Raw genomic sequence first — 9735 nt, 5'->3', positions numbered from 1 at the left:
ATTCAGTCCTTATACAGCAGTAATGGTTGTGTGAGATGTTTTCCGTGGGAGTGATTCTGCCTTAGAGGGGAACATTTGAGAAGGTAGTGTATTGAGAATGAACCACACAGAGATTAAGTATATTTTAATAACATCCCTGATAGCAGTGTTGTGCATTTCCACATTAGCATAATGTTTTGGAAGTTGGCGTACTGTCAAATGAAAGCTGCATTTCCCACCTGGAATGCCTTACTTCAGTCTGTGGACTTCATATTCCTTATAAGTGTTTTGATTTGACATTCATTTGAATACATAATTTATGACACAGTATTGATATTCTGTTCTTGATTGAGTCAACCTGCCCTGTGTTAGTAGTAGCAGCCAAGACATTTCATCATTTCATCAGCTCCTTTGTTCTTCACAGTATGTCAGAGCCACACACACACTCACTCACAAGTACATATACAGTATAATAGTTACATATTTATGTATTCATATACAGTACCAGTCAAAAGTTTGGACACCTACTCATTCAAGGGTTTTTCTTTATTTTTACTATTTTCTACATTGTAGAATAATAGTGAAGACATAAAAACTATGTCATGTAGTAACCAAAAAAGTGTTAAACAAATCAAAATATATTTTATATTTGAGATCCTTCAAAGTAGCAACCCTTTGCCTTGATGACAGCTTTGCACACTCTTGGCATTCTCTTAACTTTTGACTGGTACTGTACATAAATATGTAACTACTATACTGTATATGTACTTGTGAGTGTGATTGTGGCTACACTGAGTGTACAAAACATTAAGAACCCCTGCTCTTTCCATGACATAGACTGACCAGGTGAATCCAGGCGAAGGCTATGATCCCTTATTGATGTCACTTGTTAAATCCACTTCTATCATTGTAGATGAAGGAGAGGAGACCGGTTAAAGAAGGGTTTTGAAGCCTCGAGACAATTGATACATGGATCGTGTATGTGTGTCATTCAGAGGTTGAATGGGCAAGACAAAATATTTAAGTACCTTTGAACAGGGTATGGTAGTAGGTGCCAGGCGCACCGGTTTTGAGTGTGTCAAGAACTGCAACGCTGCTGGGGTTTTCACACTCAACAGTTTCCCATGTGTTTCAAGAATGGTCCACCACCCAAAGGACATCCAGCCAACTTGACACAACTGTGGGAAGCATTGGAGTCAACATGGGCTAGCATCCCTGTGAAACTCTTTCGACACCTTGTAGAGTCCATACCCCGGTGAATTGAGGCTGTTTGAGGGGAGGGGTGCAACTCAATATTAGGAAGGTGTTCCTAATGTTTGGTATACTCAGTGTATATTCAGTCATTGTTTATAATATTGAGTTGCACCCCCTTTTGCCATTCCCAAGCCACACCTCAGTATCTAACATTACCACCATCCAGGTTTATTGTCCAGTACACTGACTTTATGCTGGTGTTACATTGACTGGGAGACCCCTCTGTTTGGCTTCTTTGGGTGCGGCCAGTTCAATCGAGGACAGGCTAACTGAATGAACAACAGAGACAGTGGAATATGAAAATGTATTAAAATAGTTTTGGGGATAGTCTCGTCTCTGAGGAATGATCTTCGGAGATATGATGGCAGGTTGCCAGCCCTGTTGGAGGAAACTGGCATGGAGACCCTCCTGCTGGGAGAAAATAGTTTGATGACAGGCCTTAAGCTACCAACAATGCCCATAGAGAGGAAACAATATGATATTCAGACCGCCTTACTGATTGAACTTACTATATCAACTACATTAAGAGCTTCAAACTCCACTCCAGCATTGTCTCTATGTGCCTGATAAGTAGGATGTTCACACTGAGGTTTAGAGGTAACACACAGACAGTGAGCAGACACACTAACCATGTCATTATATTCACCCCCGGGCAGGAAAAGCCCCACTGCCCCAGCCCACGCTGGCTCCTGTAGGTAGAGTCTGTGTGTTCCTCCACAATACCAGTGAGAGGTATGTCTCCTAGTCCTTTTGTCTCTTTGTGTCCCTCTAGTCTGTCTGCTGACAAAAACTCTAGGGATAAGAGGACAGAGTTTCCATGGTGACCCAGTGACAGCTGCATGTTGTTCCCAGAACATGGGCTGTGAACGGAGCATCTGGACCATGTTGTCTCTGGGTCAACAAACCGTGGGGATGACGCCGCTGACATCGCAGGGTTCACAGCCTTGCATGGTGCAGAGAGTGTTTGAACAGGCAGTTGAATGTCAGAGTCATGTTCCTCCTTTTGTGTCGGTGTGGTTGTGGGTGTGTGTTGGTCCGTCTCTGTGTGTGCCAGGTGTCGTCTGAGCAGGCCCCAGCCCACCGTCAGCACCAGCAGTAGAGCCAAGGCCACAGTGGCCAGGCCCAAGCTGGGCTCATCCAGAGCAAGCAGGACAGTGTTGCGGAGGCTGGGGAGGCACAGAGTGAGGGAGCTGGTCCTCTCCAGGCAGACCTCCACCCACAGCTCCTCTAGTTTCCAGCCCTGACCCCCACAGACGCCACAGAGAGCCCACACCAGCAGACAGCAGAGGAAGCCAAGTATGTGGGACAGACACCTTCCCTGGTCCTGGTCCTCTCTCCCTCCTCTCTGCGTGTCTGTGTCCCTGCTCTGCCAGTTCTCTACCTCCACTGTCACACCGCCGTGAGGTGCAGGATTTTTACTCTGTTCGTCCACATCTCCGTCCACTGCTCCACCACCACAGACCTGGGGCCACTGCAACCTCACGGCGGTCTCCACAACAACCAGAGGTGTGGTCATCAGCAGCACCGCCCAGTAGATGTAGCTGAGGAAGAGCAGGAAGCGCAGAGCGATGACATCAGTGGACGTGGAAAATGGAGGTAGCCAGGGCTCTGCAAACCAGAGGACAACCAGGAAGGCTGGGGGACAACAAAGACCAATCAATCAAATTGAGAAATGCGGAGGATGGGACTGGCAGCATGAGGATTGGGACACTGAAGTAGCCTATAGATATTTTACATTTAAGTCATTTAGCAGACGCTCTTATACAGAGCAACTTATAGTAGTGAGTGCATACATTTTCATACTTTTTCGTACTGATCCCCCGTGGGAATTTAACCCACAATCCTTGCGTTGCAAGTGCCATGCTCTACCAACTGAGTCACACAGGACACTATAGGAGTGTAATGGGGAAATTTAAGATCACAAAAGTTCATATTTAGTTTAGAGTGATTAACACAATGTTTAGCATGTTAATATATTTGCCCTTTCTGTAATACATGATTTCCAGTGTTTGTGACACTCAAGGTGCCAGTTGATGGCCACTAGACTTGATACTGAATCATATGGATGATTCTCATATCTGTTGATAGTAATTGACACCAGACTGAATGTACAAGGACCGAGGACACTGATTATTCACTGTTGTATTGTACTGATGACATCCTGTGAACACTGTGTGATTCTATAGCAGCTGACAAGGTCACTCACTGCCTTTTGTTTTGACTTTCTACAAAGGGCCTGTCTCCAAGGGCATTCTTTCTGCTTCTGTGCTGTGTACGCAGGGTGCTTCTGTTCCCTGTTACCAGATTGGGATTACTTAAATGCCAATAAAGTGACATTTAAGTAACAGGGTTGAGGTTTTCATCTTAAAACAGCCATAAATCCCCTTGTGACAGGGGGAATGGAAGTGTGTGTGCAACAGATGCAAGCTTCACAAAACAAATTTAAATTGTTCAAATATGCTCGACATGCTCAGTTTTCCACCACAAAAAACTTTAATAATCTTTAGAAATGACTGTAAAAGCAATAACATAACTAGGGCTTTACAATGATAGTGAAAACGTTGAGACATTTTGGGGTTAAGTGGGTTAAAACCTTTCTAGAAGTCAGAAAAACATGACGAGGGGCATGTCAAAATGCTGATTTTAGCAAGTCTTTATTCATATTTAAAATCTGATTCATTGAATGTTCCATGTGGTCTATATTAAAGGGCACTTCATTTAATATAACAGGCTTTTAAAATTCAATATTGGTGCACAATTTCTACTTAAAATATCAAAGGGGCGCAAAATGTACTCTATTCATGGAACGACCTATTGATTTTTGATTGACTTAAAGTCTGCTGTCCTTTTTGTTAAACTGGAAATTCCTATTACAAGGAGTAACAGGTAGTTGTAGCTCTGATGTACACAGCAAAAATAGGGTTAGAGATGGACACTTACTTGTGACTGCGAGGTCTGTGAAGAGCAGCAGGCAGCTGCAGCAGAAGCTGACCGCACTGAGAGAAGCAGTGACCATGGGCAGGAAGAGAAGACTGCAGGCCAGTTTACACACACACACCACAGCTGCTCCCTCTAACACACCATCCATGGCTAAGACAAAACAACACAGACAGAGGACTATATTACAAACCATTATTGGATTATGACTGGATTATTACTCTGACTCTTCCCCTTGGAACATACACTTATCATCACCCAGGTCTTATCACTATATAGGACCTGGGTGTTTGGACTCTAGGATGCCTTTCAAAATAGAGTTCCAAGGTCAACATTCACTGTATGAGACAGCATATGTATAAAACATAGCAGCTAAACCCAATGTATTAGGCCACTGGAATGACTTAAAGGCCCATTGCAGCTGTTTTTATCTCAATATAAAATCTGTTTATCCACTTGTCCTTCAGACACGGAGGTGACTGAAAATGTTGTTGTGTTGTTTGATGCAAGAAAACACTTTACAAAATAAAATGCATTATTATTCCCATACCATTATTACAGAGAATCAGACAAGTTATGCTACCTTCTGCCTATTGGCTACTTAGCTTATTCAAGCCTGTCTCAAAATACAACACTGCCCCTTTAAGACAAAAAAAAAGCTCTTTACCTGACTTGCTTTTCAAAGATGTCTAGAAATGTACATGTTTTGTGCTCTTGTAGGGAGCAATCACTCCCCTATTGCTGACTACATATGATCTATAACTGGGCTAATAACTCACTAACTAGCAAAGAATATGAACTAAATGTGCTCATGTGGCTACATGCAGCTCTCGCTTTGATCTAAAAACTAGCACATCTACTCACGACCACTCATGGTGAAAAACAAAAGTTCACTTCAAGGTAAATGGCACAGATCCATATATGACAATGGCTATTTGCAGCTCTGATTGTTTATGCCGCACTGGCTTGTGTAGAGTATGGGCTCATTAGTGTGTGTCAATCACAGGAGGTTGGTGGCACCTTAATTGGGGAGGATGTGCTCGTGGTAATGGCTGGAGCGGAACAGGTGGAATGGTATCAAATACATCAAAAACATGGTTTCCACGTGTTTGATGCCATTCCATTTGCTCCGTTCCAGCCGTTATTATGAGCCGTCCTCCCCTCAGCAGCCGCCACTGGTGCAATAGAATCCTACTCTGATGCGTTCTGCATACAACAAAATCTCTTGCATAGTTTGTTTTGTTTCAGTATGTTGCATTGAAAGTGGATAATATTGCGTTGATTCGATCACAATTGCCACAGTAAAGCGAAACGTTGATAGTGTTAACAGGGAAAACTCTAGAACAGTGGTCACCAACCTTTTCTGAGTCAAGATCACCTTGAGTCAAAACGGAAGCCGAGATCTACCGCTCAGATTTTTTTAACATGACTTAAAAAACATAAGCCTGTGCAACATTAACCAATTAAAAACAGTACTGTAGCAGTGAGGTTTGTTCAGTAGGCTATAGGCCCAATACATTATCACCACATATTGGCTTTGCTTAAATTGCCCTGCCAATGCATTGATGTTCGGGCCATTTTTAAAAATTATATTTCAAAATTTGAGGTAGGCTATATGATCACACCGGTAATAGATCCATTGTTGTATTACTTGTGAAGCACAGCTGAGTGATCAGACATTTAAATAATTTGCTTTTTATTTTTATTTTACTGGGCTGATGGTGCCTGCATCTGATGGTCAGTCTCAGCAGAGGGAGAGGGCAGCAGACTGATGGTCCGCCTCTCACCATCCCTCCGCTCTTCCTTTCCTCCACCGACACTGACCAAAAAGGGACACCGTCTTCCAGCTAATGGCAAAAAACTTGAGTCACACCGCATTATTTCTGCCTCATGCACAAATTCATGTTGTTACTCCTATGAACAGAGAAAGTGAAATATTCCTCGATATTAAAAAAGACACAAGCTGCTGATAATAACAACGCAAGCCTATTGATACACTTTCCTCCTCATTCATTACTGCTGCAGTGCGTGTTGTAGCGCTCAGTGGAAGTAGAAAGAACACGCATTTTATGGCTTATAAAAGTGTTGACAGTGCTGAGTAAGAACTTTGCTGTATTCGTTGACAATCTCTCTAGTCATGGTTTTAAACGTTTTGAAATCTCACAGTATCAACTTTGCTGTAGCTTTCTTTTATGCCTGGTACGTTACTGCAGACACCGTCGTCTGAGCCATACAATTGGCCAGCGGTAGTCCTATAGTGCACTTGATTTGCTCTCTGGGCCCGCAGGGAAAGCAGAGTTTATACCTTCAGACACATGAAATGGTTCAAAAAGCAACAATTCGCCTACCCGGTGCGCAGGGTAGCTGAATCGGGTGCACCTACCGCCAACAGCCCGAGACGAATAAAAATAAATAGGAACACAATGCTTTATTGTTGGGTTTTTTACAGAAATGTTTGGCGATCGACAAGGAATGCCTTGGAGATCACCAGTGGATCGTGATCGAGCGGTTGGTGACCACTGCTCTAGAAAGTTGAGTGAAATTCAATCTCGTGCTTCTCTATGTGGGCTGATATTTCTGCGCGGCAGTCCCGGCAGAGCTGCGCGGCAGTCTCAGTTTAGAGGGAACATTGGCTAGGAGTGGTCTGAGTGGGGAGGGGAAAACTGAAAAATAGCTGTTATTGGCAGAGAGGTTTGGAACTCTCTTTGTTATTGGTCAATTAAAACTTACAGTGGGGAAAAAAAGTATTTAGTCAGCCACCAATTGTGCAAGTTCTCCCACTTAAAAAGATGAGAGAGGCCTGTAATTTTCATCATAGGTACACGTCAACTATGACAGACAAATTGAGAAAAAAAAATCCAGAAAATCACATTGTAGGATTTTTAATGAATTTATTTGCAAATGATGGTGGAAAATAAGTATTTGGTCACCTACAAACAAGCAAGATTTCTGGCTCTCACAGACCTGTAACTTCTTCTTTAAGAGGCTCATCTGTCCTCCACTCGTTACCTGTATTAATGGCACCTGTTTGAACTTGTTATCAGTATAAAAGACACCTGTCCACAACCTCAAACAGTCACACTCCAAACTCCACTATGGCCAAGACCAAAGAGCTGTCAAAGGACACCAGAAACAAAATTGTAGACCTGCACCAGGCTGGGAAGACTGAATCTGCAATAGGAAAGCAGCTTGGTTTGAAGAAATCAACAGTGGGAGCAATTATTAGGAAATGGAAGACATACAAGACCACTGATAATCTCCCTCGATCTGGGGCTCCACGCAACATCTTACCCCGTGGGGTCAAAATGATCACAAGAACGGTGAGCAAAAATCCCAGAACCACACGTGGGGACCTAGTGAATGACCTACAGAGAGCTGGGACCAAAGTAACAAAGCCTACCATCAGTAACACACTACGCCGCCAGGGACTCAAATCCTGCAGTGCCAGACGTGTCCCCCTTCTTAAGCCAGTACATGTCCAGGCCCGTCTGAAGTTTGCTAGAGTGCATTTGGATGATCCAGAAGAGGATTGGGAGAATGTCATATGGTCAGATGAAACCAAAATATAACTTTTTGGTCAAAACTCAAAGAATGCTGAGTTGCATCCAAAGAACACCATACCTACTGTGAAGCATGGGGGTGGAAACATCATGCTTTGGGGCTGTTTTTCTGCAAAGGGACCAGGACGACTGATCCATGTAAAGGAAAGAATGAATGGGGCCATGTATCGTGAGAATTTGAGTGAAAACCTCCTTCCATCAGCAAAGGCATTGAAGATGAAACGTGGCTGGGTCTTTCAGCATGACAATGATCCCAAACACACCGCCCGGGCAACGAAGGAGTGGCTTCGTAAGAAGCATTTCAAGGTCCTGGAGTGGCCTAGCCAGTCTCCAGATCTCAACCCCATAGAAAATCTTTGGAGGGAGTTGAAAGTCCGTGTTGCCCAGCGACAGCCCCAAAACATCACTGCTCTAGAGGAGATCTGCATGGAGGAATGGGCCAAAAAAACAGCAACAGTGTGTGAAAACCTTGTGAAGACTTACAGAAATCGTTTGACCTGTGTCATTGCCAACAAAGGGTATATGACAAAGTATTGAGAAACTTTTGTTATTGACCAAATACTTATTTTCCACCATCATTTGCAAATAAATTCATAAAAAATCCTACAATGTGATTTTCTGGATTTTATTTCTAATTTTGTCTGTCATAGTTGACGTGTACCTATGATGAAAATTACAGGCCTCTCTCATCTTTTTAAGTGGGAAAACTTGCACAATTGGTGGCTGACTAAATACTTTTTTTCCCCACTGTATATGGCCTGGTGATGCAACCAGGCAAGACAAAACTCCACCCATGCAAAACCTGCTGATTAGAAGGTCCTGTGTAGATTGTATTTTTCAACTAGCAACTATCAGAAAATAACACTGATCATTTTTTTCACACTTTTACAGTGTTAGTTTCATCAGCTGTTGTACAACAATATGATACAAAACACAGGAAAAAATATATATTTTTTTTACTGTACTGGGCCTTTAAACTAACTCAAGACCCATCATGTGAAATACTGTAGCAGATATGTTGTATTATGCAAGCAATACTTTTAAGATACTAATATGTTGTCATCCAAATGATGTTGATCAATATATCTCGTTGTGTACATCAGCATTGGACCATGGCCTTCTCAGCCACCCATTACTGTTTTTGGTCACTGAAATGTCAATAGAGAGAAATTAGATCAGTGTATGATTTTTTGGGTATTTTGTTGGCCTTTCATCTTTTGAGAAACATAGCAAACTTAAAGAATGATCATCCACCATGCAAATGTCATGACAACTCTTGCACACAAACCGACACTCCTCCCTGATGTCTGACTTGTTTGGAGTTATGCTTTACTGCCAGATTCTGTCTTCATGCAAACTAACAGTCAAGCCCATCTCCACCGCCCTACTGTAAATCCTGATAACAACAGAACATATCTAATTTACAGCCCACGGCATTGCATAGAGGTGGTGGGTCAATGAGACCATTTCAATCAAGGAGTGAGTTTATGTTAAAATAGTTGTGAAGTTTGAGTTAGCGCCTTACCTGTGCACACAAGAGCCTCCAGCAGAACAGCACATCAGTGTGAGCCAAACAGCTCTCATCCTTCCTGTACACCTCCCCTCACCCCTCCCCCCGTGGGATTGGTTCAGGCACTCACTCCTCTCCTCACCTGGCCTGGGTAAGTGTGAGGGCATGTGTGCATTTAGATAGAGGGTGTGGCAGTGTTTGCACAGACAACAGGGAATCCAGTTTGACAACCTCTGTAATGGGGGGGGGGGGGGTCTTTCTGGCCGTGTATCTGTGTGTCAAATCAAATCAAATCAAATTGTATTTGTCACATGTGCCGAATACAACAGGTGAAATGCTTACTTACAAGCCCTTAACCAACAATGCCGTTTTAAGAAAAATATGTGTTAAGTAAAAATTAGATAAGTAAAAAATAATAATAATTAAAGAGCAGCAGTAAAATAACAGTAGCGAGGCTATATACAGGGGGTACCGTCAAAGTGCGGGGGCACAGGT

Source organism: Coregonus lavaretus (assembly GCF_964263955.1).
Source record: "Coregonus lavaretus genome assembly, chromosome: 12".
NCBI lineage: Eukaryota > Metazoa > Chordata > Actinopteri > Salmoniformes > Salmonidae > Coregonus > Coregonus lavaretus.
The sequence above is the reverse complement of the archived record's forward strand: the minus strand, read 5'-3'. Positions refer to the sequence as shown.